Below are 15,609 nucleotides of genomic sequence, written 5' to 3'. Positions count from 1 at the left end.
GATGCGCCGCGCAGTGCCGGAAAAGGTGACGTCAAAGCGACATACCGAGCGGCGGATTTCAGAAACAAAAGGAAAAGTTTTAATGACGCATGGTCCCCATATCATCCCCTTCCAGCTGCAAGGTCATGAAGAAACTATTCGGACATACGCCCGCTCTGCGCGTACTGAAGCAAATAGGCACCAAAACTGGAACCTCTGCTTTTGAGCTGCTACACGCATCAGCTGCACAAAAGACACTTCAAACTTGCGAAAAGCAGGGAAAAAGTGCTTAATTACATTATGATTTAAAAGCTCCTCACACTGAAGTACGAACACTACCAACTGGTGGTCATGAAGCGAAAAAAATAAGTGCAGCTTCCTCAGTTCTGCGTCATATCCAGTTTTGAACAGTTACACAGGAAGGAACTAGCTGCAGCTACGCAGTAAGTTTGCTGTTTGCAAAAAGTTCCCGGATGGTGTGTCTGAAGAAATGTTTCTTTTTTTTTTTTTCCAAGCTATCACGACCAACGATAACGTTTTCTGTTAGAATGTAATGAAATTTAAAACCTGGCACTCAGTACTAGGAGCACGATTTCTTTTATGCGTGAGAAAAAAAAAACGCATTTGAAAGACAGGCTATGAGCACTATGCCAGCGGTCAGCTCAGAGAGCGAGGGGTGACGTCAGGGGAGGGAACGAGTATGTCACTTCGCTTGTTAGTCAACAATGAGCGGAAATTTATTCTTATCGGTCGGCGCACTCTTAGACAAGATAAGCTCGTTAAAACACTCTCCCTTTTTTTTCTCACTGGCTTCGAATTAATTTTCTAATTCCTAAGAATTGATTCTGAGCGCCGACAAATGCTTTCGTGGAGTTCACCTCTTCTATTTATCAATTACCATACGTTTTAGATTGTTTACGGCACTTGCAATCAACTGCTAGCGTCGCTTATTTAATAGCTTTAGAGGTACTAATTCTCCGATTATTTTTCATTGACACGTGCCGCCAAGGCACCGTCGATACATTCGCGTAATCTAAAAAATTGAACCTCAAGGATGCTGATGATGCCGCTACACGCCTCTCAATGGACATTGTAATAGATTAGAAAAGAGTATTTAAAAATCTCTCAAAACGTACTATGTACTGCAAATGACTTCTCATCCCAGGTGTATTTCGTCCATTCCGTTCTCTGGCGGCATGTTTTCCCGGACCTTGATTCAAACAATGTATTTCAGCCTCTTGCACTGCAGCAAACAATGTCCTTTTAATTTCAATTAATTTTTCCTATTCGTATACTGCTCCACAGTCGCCGAATTGCTTATCGAATTTCATTAGCGCACACTTCCTGCCCCTGGAATACGCGCAGCCCGGGGTCATAGTTGTGTGCCCGCAAAGTTTGAGCTAGGTTTGCTCTAGAGCTGTGATTGTCACTTCATTCCCCCGGGACGACCGAACAATTATGCAATCCTCCTCTGCTCCCCCTCTCCTTTTTCGCCCTTGATGTAGTGGCGTCTAGTTTTCTTTTACTTCGTGGTTGTTCGAAGTCTCAAGAAGCGTGCCGTTCTTGAAAATTAATCACGACCACTGCAAAAACGGGTCTCTCTTTAGAATTCAGAGATTCGCTCCCGGGGCTCTAGCCGATTAAGGCCGTCAACAGCGCGCCAACCAAGGCCCATCAACGGATGATTTGTTATGCAAAACTTTGTATGTATAGGACGCCATCGCCGCCACGCCTTCCACGCCACTCTAGATGCGACGTTACTTCGTAAGCACCGGCCTTCCGAAAAACATTAACAAGTCCTTCGCTCGCGAACATCCACGGACAATGCAAAGCGCTGAAGAAGGCTAGAATCATTGTCAATGTCTCAAAATGTGGGCCCCGCATTCTTTAGAGTGGCTTGAAACATCACTGAAGGGCATTTTCTCTTTTTTTTTTAAACTCTGACAAAGAAACTAGTGGCCTGAATCCGCTTCATGCCCACTTGTCCTTGGGTCGTTATGTCCAACGTCAACGTCATCATCTGCACCAGGCAGACCGCGGCTCGCAGAACTGCCGTCCAGAATGGAACAAAAGGGAGGGCAATCATCCGCGCACACGAGCGGAAAAGCTGGGGCGAGGAAAACTGAAAGCAGCTCTGTCCTTTCTCTTCGGAACCGAAGAAAGTTAAAACAAGAAATCTCATTTTTTTTCCCCTTCGCTCGCCTTTCAAACTTCGTCACTTTCGTGTCCGTTTGCCGGTCGAAGCATTTGCACGTTTTCCGCGGACCATTAACTTCGTCGACTCGCAAGATGGCGCCGCAGTTCCTTTTTCTGGCAGTCGTCCCACACCGCTGTCCCAAGTACATTTGGATTCCCCTGGTCTCCGCGCCTAATGAAGACGGGAAGACACGAGCCGACCACAGATGTCCCTATATATAAAGTAAAAACGAAAAAAAAAAAGAAAAGAAAAGGGGCGCAATAATGCGAAGGGCGAAAAGTTGGGGAGATAGGATTCGATATCTGCCAAAGACGAAGAAAAGGCGCATCGCCATCCTTGCGGAGAAGGAAGAACAAAGGGGAGCCTCGTGACAAAGAAAAACCCAAATATCACCCTTAACGTTCCTGAAAGAAAACGAAAGGCAACGGCGGCACACCCAGACGTCTCATCCGGAATCGCTCAGTGTAAAAAGAAGAGGCAAATAAGCTACGGCGAAACAAAGGAAGCGCCGATCCCATATAAAAATCACCGAAAAAGTAGGTGACAGGCTTCTAGGGAAGAAGCTGCAATGAAGCCATCCAGGAAAAGCACGCGCTGCATCCAAGTGAACGCCTGACAGAGGAAGGCGACGGTTTGGCCTGTCACGTGGCCTGTCACGTGATAGGGCAAAAGTCAAACGCCCCAATTGGCTTCTGCGCGGCGAACGACTGAAGGGAGTATTGCCTCATGGGGTCCTACACTCAGGGGTGGCAAGACTTAGATCTTAGAAGTGCAAAGCACCGTAGAAAAAGGCGAACAATCTATGGCCGACGAACCGTATGTCGCCGGCTTCTGTGTTCACAACGGGGAAAGGGCGGCAGGTTCACACTCAAGCCTAACAGCGGTGTTTATATCGACTCCAAAAAAATTCTACCGAACCAAACAGCTGCGCCCGTGGCAGTTTGTCTCGATGAGAACGTAATCCGATTGCGAAAGCTGTCCACTTGTCTACACACACCGTCGGCTAAACCAATCTGGCCTTGCAAAATAGGAAAGCAGTACAGGCCTAAAGTAGTAGGCCTGTCACGTAGTCTGTGCATGGGAGCGGACTGCGATTAGAAAAAAAAAAAAAATAATAATTCCGTGGAAAGGCCCAGGCCCGGCTAACTTGAAGCAGTCAGACAAGTCAGTGCGTATATTCCTGACTTTTCCCTCAGGCCGTTACTATTTCAACGAGTGAAGGGTAAAGGGGCTTCATAATGCCATCTGCAGCAAGACTAGTATGGGCAGAATTCCCAGTAGTACGAATGCGACCATCCTGTACTTGGGTTTTCTTGGAAACTGATAAACAGAAATAGCGCCTAACTTCGCTCTCTCGATTGCAATGAGACAAAGAATCAGTTTGGTGATCCCTGTCTTTCTCTTCCACCCTTTCTTTTCTGTATGCTAGCACCCGCTGCACACTGAACATCGGAAGCCGGCAGTCTGAATGTCACGCTCGTTTTGGTTATTGCTAGGTACGTGTTTCACCAAAATCGCTCAAAAAAGGGAGGAAAATTAAAGCGATTGGTATTTTTCGCCGATAAAGCTTATTTTGAGCATCCCTGTGCGAAGCTTCTTCAACTGCACATTTTTGTCTAGAAAAAAAAAAGAAATGTACAACTTTGTCAAAAGTTTACCGCCCAGGGGATCCGCTGTAATCCGTGTAGTAGCGCTCATGTACATTCATCAAAGTCCTTCCGATTGGAGACGATAAGATTAAAAAAAATCTTACCCTCAGGATCTTAGCAATTCTAGGAATGCGTCATGAGCCCCAAGGTGCATGAGCCCCAAACCTCCTGGGCTCTAATCTTTGACAAAGACTGTTCGTAGGTCATCAAGGACATTGTAGAGAATTTTGTTTATAAACGCTTGACCATAACAAGCTATTTATTTATTTATTTATTTATTTATTTATTTATTTATTTATTTATTTATTTATTTATTTATTTATTTATTTATTTATTTATTTATTTATTTATTTATTTATTTATTTATTTATTTATTTATTTATTTATAAGATATTGCAGGCGAAAGGCCCAAACAAGAGGGGCGTACAAGACGTAGAGTACGATGAAATACGAGCACAAAATACATAAACTGGATACACAAATTCGCCAAAAAAAAAAAAAAAAAAAAGCTCGTTGCTTCCTTCTGCCTAATAAGCAAAGGAGTCACTGCACAGCTCCTGAGGAAAGCAAGCCTCATGCAGCAGAGATCACGTCATTCTAGTTGTACTTAGATAAGAACGAATAAATACCAAATATTTTCGTAATTACTGCCAAACTAACCGAAAATAACTCCATCTGCTGTATCGCGAAGGCTTTGAGCTTTACAAAAACACGCTTCAAACTGAAATTCCGCACGAAAAAGAAACGGAACGTACAACGAAGTACTGAATATGGGCGGTGCAGGCGTCACAGCGACGCTCATGGTGGCGCGAGAAGCAGCGCACTTATCCCAATTCAATCAATCGATCGATAAATCAATCAATGATGGCGGTAAATGTACCGCAATGGATCAAGCGCAGCTGTGGACAAAGAGAACCGTGATGTATAGCGAGTTTTATTTGGTGAAGTTCAGGTCCAAGACGCATTTCCCAACCTATTCCTCCCAGAGAATCTGAACACATGACTCGCAAAGCATGTATACTTTGTATCACCCGTGGGTGCCCGACGGAACTACGAGTCGAACCTTGCATCTTCCGCACGCACGGTGAATTCCCATGCAATTAGGACACCGTTACTGATAATCAATCAATCAATCAATCAGTCAATCATTAGATCCATCAATCAATAAGTTTTACTGCTGGCAAAATATGCGGGGTATGCTATGAGACGAACTTAGAAAGCGCCTGGGTTTCATAATAGAGACACCAACACAGTGATGATTGGTTTATTTGTTTGTGGGGTTTGACGTCCCAAAGCGACTCAGGCTATGAGAGACGCCGTAGTGAAAAACTCCGGCTATTTCGACCACTTCGAATTATTCAATGTGCACTGACACCGCGCACCACACGGGCGCCTTGCTTTTCGCCTACACCGAAAAGCGGCCGCCGAAGTCGGGACTCGATCCCACATCCTTGGGCACAACAGTCGAGCTCCGTAACCACTGCGCCACCCAGGCGGGGTGCAACAGTGATGAGAATATCCATCAAGTAGCAATGTACAACCAACGATTTTCAGACCCATGTGGGTAAAGAGTGAATAAACAGCAATTTTAAAGGAAATACGATTTGCAGGTACGACAGCACCAGATCCTACAAGTATTCGCTCATGCCCATTCACGTAAGCTAGGAAATAATATTTTTACCTTGCGAACTCGACGAGCAAAGGGGAAAAAATGAACGCGATTTAAGCACAACTGCCGAAAGAAATATCTTGAAACGCGTTCGGCATTATACCAAGTCTGCGTACAGCATTCGGCTCCGACGTACTCCGTAAAAGCTTCTCGTGGACTACTATAATGGGGCACCCGTGACGTCACGTGTGACGCACCTACAAGCGGACTTGACCTGCGCGCTTGACCTTTTCGAACTACCGACTCGCAGGCAGAGCAGAAAACGCGGCACACGACGGCGCTATACCGTTAGCGGGCGATCAAAAGGAATACGATCATGCGGCAGCGATAAAACCGTGCGGCGGTAAAAGTTGATTAGGGGTGGACGCAGGGTCCGCTGAAACGGCATGCCGAATGGCCGAAGGCGGCGAAGATAGCCTGCGCCAAGCCCCGGGTGGGTATTAAGGAGAGAAATGGCCGACGGCTACGACAAAGTTTTATTATTTACGACCCAGCAGAAAGATGACGAGGATAACAGAGTGATCGACAGTGAACGAAGGATGTTGCTGCAATGGTGGTTGCAAGGCGGGATATCCGTCGTGGACAAGTTTATTATGCTGGCACGATGGAGCGAGAGTTAATGGTAGCACGTCTTCGCAACAACGTCTTTAAGCTTTGCACATTTTTTTGGTCTGAGACGATGAATTCGAAGCGAATACGGCCAACCCCGTACTTTGTAACGCTTAGTGTATTCGTAGTCTTCCTTGCTAATTCCCGTTGAGTACCACCCCCTTTGGCAGTGGAGCCGATTACAGACGTAGTTTCTTCGCTTGCAAACAGTGGCGTCACAAGGCGCAAGCCCGAGTGGGACAAGTGCATAGGGGATCAGGAAACCCCGAATTGCTTAAAAAAAAAAAGAAAATCCTCTCCTAGCTGGCGGCTTCATGACAAATACTGAAAGAGGAAAGCTTGGCGAGAGAAAAGAAACACTGCTCCCGTTAAATTAAGAGGAAATAAAAATGCACTCGTGTTTTTCACTCAAAGAGAAGAGAGGATAGCGATAGTTAAAGAAAAAGATAACAAAGAACAACCCTGATATCACAAGCTGTGGTTCATTCTTGACAGTTTCCACTTTAAGTTTCATAACTTCCCAGCTGCGCAGGGCCATTATTAGCAGCGTTGAAGAACTGGTCGAAACCCACTGTTTTGTACTCACCATAGTTAGTGTAGGTTAAGGGCAACACGGGAAGCAGCGATAATTAGAAAGTAAACGCAAAAAGCAATTGAAGCCCTTTGTTTTAGCTTCATCAAAACAGCGAAATCAATTTCAATGATGCAATACATGAGTAGAGTCGATAACAGGATGTCGATAAGCATATCAGAGTTGGTGCCAAGAACTGAAAACCTACCGCAGGAAATAAGTACAGGGTTCACTATCCTGATGAATGCTACATAGGATGCAGTTGCGGATGATGGTGACACTGATAGCATCTGGCAACGCAGTACACCTATAGGAGAAATACTGTCACGAATATATCACCGTATGAACTACCAAGTGACCGCACCGCAGCGCGTAAAGCGATATAAGAAGCCGCCGTCTGACTGTCTGTGTTTTGCCGTCTATTCGAAGAGAGGGATAGCAACGTGACTGCTCGTCACGTTCTTGGCGCTAATCACGGAATGAAACCTGGCAGTGAACAAGATGACCTGCGATATGATGCAATTTCGACTGTCTGTGATGTGAGGCGTAGGAGGTTTTAGGAAAGCCGGGTCAAACTCGACAGACAAGTTACAGTGCGAGAACAAACGTACCTACATGAAAGAAATGCAAGAACAGCGCAGGTCATTGTCGTTCTGTGGTTTTTCATCTTCGATTCTGTTTGCGCAGCCAAATTTTCTATTAATTGTTCTGTGAAAACGCCGGATAAGGTTCCGTACGGGGGCTTGCACTATAAAGCACTGCTGTTACATCGGGAAAGAAGATATTGTCAGGTAGTGTTCATAATTAAAATAGTTTAAGGCGCAAAAAACAGACAAACACAAAGGTAAGTGACGGGACGAAGCGCCAACTCCCAACTGATTTTATTGCATGCAAGAAAACGTACTTAAATAGTTTTTGTTTTTGTTTTTTGAAACGCGGGATTGCTTCGCTTTGCCTAGAATCGGCACTGAAAAAGTCATGCCTTCACAAAATGCGGGACAGTTTTAATCACCAATTGGCTAGGCTTTTTGCAGCCGGGTTCCCCCGTTCGCTCGTGACCGCGGTGGTTGAATGTCTCCTAAACAAGACAAAGAAGGGTACTCGTAGAGCTAGGCCGGAGGTCCCTCGAGAAGAGGTAAGACCAGTGGTGGTGCCATACGTACATCGTGTGGCCCATAATTTGAAAAAAAGTTGCCAGCCGCCATGGTGTGCGGCTCGCCTTTTCTGCACCGAGAAAGCTAGGTGGTCTTTGCTCCCGTACCGATAAAGAAAACACCAAGGAACGAGACTGCGGAATGAAGCACAGGAGACCGTTCATGAAATGCGCTGAAGGGGTTGTCTATGAAATCCCCCTGTCTTGCGGCCACTCCTACATAGGTCAGACAGGCAGGTGCCTGAATGAGCGGACGAGGGAACACGAGAGAAACGTACAACAGAACAAGGAAGGCACCCATATAACTAAGCACATTAATGAATGCCCGTCCCGCAATTGTGAGCCATGCTTCACTGATATGCGCATTCTGGGCAAAAGCAAAGATAAGAACGCCAGGGAGTTGATAGAAGCGTTTTATATCAAAAAGAAAGGTGACATGTGCGTAAGCGACACATCTATTGTATTATATAACTGTGAAAAGATATTCCTGGAGCGCGCCTTATCAGGTCGTTCCTGAGCTTTAGGTGACACCTACGCATGTGCCTAAAAAACCATTTAAATACGTTTTCTTGTATGCAATAAAATCAGTTGGGAGTTGGCGCTTCGTCCCGTCACTTACCTTTGTGTTTGTTTTTCGCGCCTTAAACTATTTTAATTATGAACCAAAACCAACTAGCCCAGCAGCAAGTGCTTTTTTCAGGTAGTGGTGACAAGGCCGTTGACACCAAAAGAAGACACAGGCTTGATGGTACTGAAATTAACTCTTTATTGGGCTGACTTGCGCCCGCAAAAGAACTAAGAATTTCGGCGGCGGCGATAGCAACAAACGTGCTCGTCGATCGTCAAACAAAGAATGCCCGTCACACTCGTCAACGCTCAATTTAAAGGCTGCTCAGAACAATCTAGATAACGTCGCAAACTGCTACTAGTACACCCTGGAACATTGTGGAAACATACGCAAGTGATCGGAATCTTCGAGACAGATCTCGGCGCATCTTTCGCGACAAAGAAAATGATAACGGGTCCTATGGCGACAACGAGCATGAACAAACACGGTATACAGAATTGATACGCGTGCCAGAATCACAGTGACAAGGCCGCATGACGGCGGCTGTTAAAAAACAACAAATACAGTTTTGAAGGTTTCGCGGCAATATATAGAATGTTGTGTGCATCTTTATTCTTCGTTTAGTAAAGGTAGTACCAGCGGAATGTAAGCTCGGACATTTATCAGGGCCATGGGCGACATTACTTCAGCAAAAACCACAGGTATGTTACACTATAGCGACTATATGCACCTACTGTCACGGTCATGTATGATATATGACCCTACATGCTTTTACCAAGAACTGTATATAATACCATTTAAGCTAGCATGAGTGATCACAATGAAGCCGACAAAGTCGGGAGGAGCTACAGTCGTACTTTAATCAATGTAGACCAAACTTTCTACGTCTCGACACCGCTTTTTTTGTTGTTTTCAGCGCAGTAACTCTGCACATGCAGTAGTTTGTGCCCGCCAGCTTAGGCTCAAGAGGGTCTAAACGTTTTATCTGCGAATACAGCTTTGTGTGAAGAGCAGCCAGTCTATATTTTCTGGAAGCAGTCAGCAGATTGAGCCCCATCGACTAGATTGTCGTTGTGCAATAAATGCACACCCAATTTGCATCGTCAATATAAAACAAAACCGCCGCGTGTGATGAAACGTAGAGCTAAGTAAAACGTGTGAAGTAAGTAATAGGCAACGTATATGCCTGGCATTCTATATCTTCGATTGTCTGAAAAGTTATTGTGAAGGAAAAGACATTCACCAATAATACGATGATTATCGATGCTGAAGTGAAATAAATATTTCATAACAAAAATATAACGTTTTATGTCCGAAGTTTGAGAATATAGGGTTCAAGAATGTATCGTTTGAAAACGAAGGCTGACCTAGACAATTTCATTTCACTCACAGCGCGCCAAGGCAGGATTACATACGGAGAATGAAACACAGACAAGCTCTGATTATCAACTGAGGTTTAATGAAGAACGAAACATATAAATACTCCTTGAAAGACTTGTCACTACAAGAAAAGAAAGTTATTTAAAATGGTATGTGGGCGGAAAGATATGCCATTTCCTTTTCTGATAGTGAAACGAAGGGCTGCTGATGTAGCGCAGTCAGCCCTTGTTTGCGTTTCATTCTCCGTTTGTGTTCCTATCTTGGCGCGCTGTGAGTCAAATGAATATGTACCTAACCAGCCAAAGGACGAGACACAGGAAAGAAGAGGACAGGACAAGGCTGGAATAGCAACTTATAATGTTTGCTGAACAGAAGAAAACAACGAAGACTCCTTCCGAAAAGCACGCGCACAACCCAACCGGTGGAATGGCAGAAAATTGGGAAGAAGATGAAGAAATTCAAAGCCAATTCAAATTAGTCAAGGCCTAACTAACGACTTTTCTAATAGATCAAATTCCTTACAATGAAGGCTAACCGACGCCTTAGCCTCACGCTTGTCCTCGGCTTTAGCAATGTAAAATGCTTCAACCAACTCTCTACAGAGTTGATTACCATTGCTGTAAACTACACTGTGTCTCGTCCTTTGGCTGGTTAAGTATGAGCCCTTACCAACTTGCCCAGTCATCAACCTTGTTGAATATGTACCAACTCCCCCAAATTTCCGCTTTGGCCTAAGCAAGCAGATTAGTCGCTATCTGCGTCCATAATCGGCGTACTTACTCGTTTAGAAACAAGAAAGAACCAGCCTGTAATTTGATGATCGCTATTCATTCCCAGCCCGAGAATCAGTACTCTTTGCACGGGGCCGAAATTGATCGCTTTTCTCCATTTTGGCTTGTAAGGGCTGCTGCCTTTCAATGCTGCATGTGCCTGTTATCTTGATTAGCAAACACAGCTACTTCAGGTACAAGCAGTGCCTTCTGTACACTTGTACATACGCAACATAAAGATTGCACACGAAAAGATCAGCGTCGACGCTCATGTCACACCACCGCTGATAAGAAAGCCACTTCAAACTCGAGTTAGGGGTCTCGGTCCCGAGTCTTATTTTTCTCGCCAAAGCTAGAGCCTCACGGCAAGCTTTCCTGCCCTTGGTCCACTGGTGTCGATAACGGTGATTTCAAGTACAGTCGAGCGCGATTTGAAGGTTATCGCACGAGCGTTGACCAGCCGAGAACGCCAGGCATCTGGCGGCCGGTGTTGGAACCAGAAAACTCATAATTTCGCACTCTTCTTTCCCTAGTTCGCCATTCCACACAACAATCATCACCCCCGTGACAAATTCACCACCCTTTCTCTCTATTCTAAGCTTTCCATTTGTTGCGATGAAGTGTCCAATTTCAGATAATGCCGAAGAATACGTCGTGCGCACTACGATCACTGCCTGTTCGCAGAACCAAAATAAAAGAAAAAAAACAGAAACTGATAGTCTAGCAGGGAGTGACGGCTGCTGAAGGAACAGCAAAAACAGTGGGGGAAGCTGATCTGATACCTCCCTCGCCTCGGCAGAGAATTCTGGGCCATGGCGCTGTTCATGTTCTCGGTCGACGCTCGCGCGATAACCTTAAAATCGCGCTCGACTGTACACGCAAAGCAAGAGAAGGCCACAGTTTATCACGGGTTGAAACATGCGAAAAACTTAGCATTTGCTAAAAATTTTTCTTTTTTTTTTTGTCGTTGAACTACTTAGTCTATGCAAAAACTAGTAGGAGTCTTGTCAACAGCAGATGTAAGTCTTTCCACTGATATAGAAGGGAGACGAATATTGCACCCTCTTACAGACATCTACATTTTTATCAAGCCTGATTCCTCCTCTTTGCTATGATATATGTTCTTTCTCCCTCCCCCAACCACCAGGTATGGGGAAGGGTCTGTGTGCGTGAGAATGTAGAACGCGTGCACAACGTATTAAGGTAATTTCATCAAGGTGAGCAATATTCAAATCATAGCACTAATTACTCCTTGCAGTCCAACAGAGCGCTTCGGTATGGTCACAACACGAAGCAAGTCAAATTTCTGAAAATAATACCCCCCCCCCCCCCACCCACACACACACAAAAAAAAAGTTCGCAAGCGGGGCAATATTGTTTCTCTCTGTAGTTAGACCCACTCTAACTCAGCAAATTCCACTAAAACCTCATTCCTATAACCATGCACCGGTGACTTAATTATTCCTGGGTCTGTCAAGAGTTAGCCGACTAAGTGAGTTCAGCTTGTAGAGCGACTGGAGAGCACGCGTGGTGGTTCCGGGTTCGAATCCTAGTCCAGAGACCGTGTTCGGCCAATAACCGATGTATTTTATTTTGGTGCACTCAGACTAGTCGGGGCTTCCCACTAACCCAATAGACAACACTAACGATAGAGACCAAAGAAATAGAACTACACCTCCAGGTCACATTTGCTGCTAGCAGTGAAGGCATTTAGAAAATTGTCATTCGTCGTTGTACAGCTAATCTCGAGTGCAAGCTAATCAGCGTTTATAGTTTTGAACGTACAATTTTACCCAATAGCGCTGGCGAGAAGCACGCTGATTGCCAGGCTGAGGTTTTCAAAGCATGGTATGTGGCGTTCAACGAGTCTATACGGCTTCAAAATAACTATGACTGCCTATATTTTTTTGTTTCATTTTTAAGTGCGCAGACATTGCAAAGCACACGAGCATCTTATGTATTTTCAATTGGATTTCATGCTCAGCGGGAGAATGGCTAACCCACGAACCCCTCCACGGCGGCAAGCTTACGGAGCAAACCTCCTGCTCGGCTAACCTCTGCCCCCCAGCGAGAAACGGTGGCGACAGTGAAGAATGCAACCACGGGCGTTGTTAGGCAGAACCGCTGCCGGCTCCCAGCCTTGTGCTTTTCAAGCATGGCATTCCAGATAAGCTGACTGCACTGTCGGAAACTCCAGCGAGCATCGTGGTATATCTCGCATCGGTTTTTGTTGTCTTTCACTAACAGACCACAGTCACGTCGCGCTTAAACCAGGTGGAAAAAAATGCACGAGGTTGGGATTCATTAGGATGCTGGCGAGAAGTATCCCCATTTATTAAATGTACTCCTCATGGTATTTCTCCTTCCTTTCTTTCTTTCCTTCTTTCTCGCTTTATTCCTCCCTTCCTTTCTTCCTTTCCTTCTTTCTTTCTTTCGCTAGTCGTGCGCATGGCCTCTTTAAATGGCATTTGCGTTGTTAAGGAGCCGCGGCAAAATTTGCATGGAATCCTTACTATCTTGCAAAGCTACAGCTGGTCTTTCCCGAAAAAAAAAGAAGAAAAGAGGTTGTTTCCTCTCGGCTGAACCTAGTTAACGAGGGTAAGCTTTGTAGGCCTCAAGTTGGGCTACATCAGCAGTATTTTCCGATTTAGCCTGACGCTAGCTGCAGAGTGTAGATATCGACGGCCCAGGCACCGCATCATCCATGGCTAGACTGAGGGAAAGAGCCGCAGTTAAGTAGCTTATAAATTGTTACGGTACCCAGTCTTGTAGCAATATTATTATATGAAAGACTTTTTATAGAGGCTTCCTCGGAATGTAACCGTAGTGTGTGACCCGTTTTCCTCTATTAAATTCACCCTCTGATTAAAGCCTGCAGTGCTTACCGCCAAACATGTACCTCAAGTTGCGTTTACACGCAGACGTACCAGTACGTACCAACGGAACCAATAGTTTACAGGATTCGTGTGCTCCGAAAGAAATTTGCGACGCTGCTTGGAAACCTATACATCCAGCGGTACCGGCAAACGGATCGTGCATCTGCTCTCATACGGGCAGGAATTTTACGGCCGTGGCCATCATGGCAATATCGTAACAAACACGCTTCGGCGTACCTAGTGCGTTTCGTCCTCTCCACTTCCCGCTTCCCATCCCGCGTCAACCAGGATGTTGTAAATCTCCGTTTCATATTGCTCCTAGCTTGACATTGGACAGGAGGTATAGATAAAAGACGAACAAAAGAAAGATTAGCACGTGTTGCAACAGTTCTCCATTGAACGTAAGTTACCGGCAGGAAGGTAATCGAAGATGTAAACGCAGCCGTGGTAACGCCGACATGGCCCACTGCAGCATGATAAGCTATTATAATGACTACCACTGGCACTGTGGTTTTTGTTCAATGCATGTAACACAAACAAGCAAACAAAAAACCCTGCGCGACGATAGTCAACGATACTTTAACCATGAATCGATGAAGACAACTCCACGCAAACTTTACGCGAAGTTGTCTCCAAGCAAACCTAATCAAAGCCTGACTGAACCGAAACATGGCAATGCATCAGCATTTTTCCCAGGACTGGTGTGAAGTGCTCATTCTTTTGCGAGGAGAGAGGGTCACGGGGCTCCTGTTACCTTCGCATGCCTTGTATGGTGTTGAAAGTTGTATGATATAATTCTTTAAATTGAATGTCGAAGGAACGCATGAGACCTAAGAGGCGCTGCCTAACGGTATCGACGTTATTTATAGCAACATTTTAAAACAAGGTTTATTCGTTCACGTCACTTCGGTTTCTTGCGAATTTAGGTAACGGCCAACATTTTCAAATAAGGGTTTGTTTTGCGTGAATTTATATAAGAGTTTTTTGTGGTGAACATATTTGAAAGGAAACTTTCAGTTCTGTAAATTTGCACTTATAGGGTTTACAAGCTAAATTTCTGATCACAAGTCGAAACAAAATAAAAACAAATGTCCAATCAAGCTCTCGCCGGCTCTACACCACTTGTACGACGCTTGTAGTGCAGATTGGACATAAAATAGCACGAAAGTGTCTTTTCTTTTGGCAGAGTCGGGTCTGGTTAAAGGCAACAAAACCAAACCGAGCCAACTTCACAATGGTTTTTAAATGCTTTCTCGCATCCCCCTCCACTACATTCAGTCACACTTCATTCGTAGTTTTCCAATCGATCGACTCGTATTCGTAATACATAAAACCGCGCTGAAGATAATAAATAAACCGAATTGACAGAGAGTTCAACATGGAGAGTTTAGAAGGGGAAAGTAACGCCGAGTTATCTCACAATGATATGAACCTTCGCGCGTTGTTTTCTTTGCGAGGCTTCTCCGCACTACTCCTCTGCAGGCCCCCTGAGAGTTGGGCACCCCGTTTGAACTTCGTGCCGCTGCCAAAAAGGAGGCTTTCGAGGGGCAGATTACCATATTCGCGACAGAATTCCTCTTTTTCATGAGGGTTGCGAGGCTGACGGCCGGAGGGACTGTTTTACAAGATAACACGGCGCATGCATTACCCGACGAGGTGAAAAAAAAATCGAACTGGCCATGCGCGTGTCTCCAAGCGCGTCCTTTTCGAAAAGCCGTCGCTCGTCAATTCCGCCGCCTTCCCTTCGTTCGTTGTTTCGCTTTTACGGCGGTGGCAAGCCTGCTTTTGGATTGTAGTTCTTTTTTCTTTTTATTTCCGCGGCCACTTTACGAGGCGCGCTATAGAAAATCCTGTTTTCCAGCGGCGCGTATCAAGTCTATCTTGGAAGTGGGCAAATAGAAAGAAAAAGCGTAACCGAGTGCCGAAAAAGAAATTAAATTTCTTTGTTGTTTAAAGGTCGCAGCAAGACACATACAATTTCATCACGGAGTTGAAATGTACTCATTGTACGAATATGAAATAAAAAATGAAAAAAAGAAAAAGTAAACGCGTTCTGTGAGGTCGGGACATCGAAAGAACGCGAGCTCATACAAAGTGCAAAAGACATTAACGAGCTCACGCCACCTTTCCGAGCTGCGTCGACATAAAGTTCGTTGTAGGGAAAGCTTCGAGGTACACGCTTTCTAGC

At 45.1% G+C, this 15,609-nt stretch overlaps 2 protein-coding genes across 7 annotated transcripts in view; one reads left to right on the top strand and one right to left on the bottom strand.

The window, feature by feature from the left end:
- The window catches only part of LOC146173156 (uncharacterized), a 53,134-nt gene that overhangs the window by 14,277 nt on the left and 23,248 nt on the right, over window positions 1–15,609 (top strand). The window lies entirely within an intron of this gene.
- inaE (inactivation no afterpotential E) overlaps window positions 1–15,609 on the bottom strand; it is a 229,679-nt gene that overhangs the window by 212,651 nt on the left and 1,419 nt on the right. The gene's annotated exons all lie outside the window — the stretch shown is intronic.

This window comes from Amblyomma maculatum, chromosome 11 (genome assembly GCF_055883805.1).
Source record: "Amblyomma maculatum isolate TAMU_Amacu chromosome 11, ASM5588380v1, whole genome shotgun sequence".
NCBI lineage: Eukaryota > Metazoa > Arthropoda > Arachnida > Ixodida > Ixodidae > Amblyomma > Amblyomma maculatum.
The sequence above is the reverse complement of the archived record's forward strand: the minus strand, read 5'-3'. Positions and strand labels throughout refer to the sequence as shown.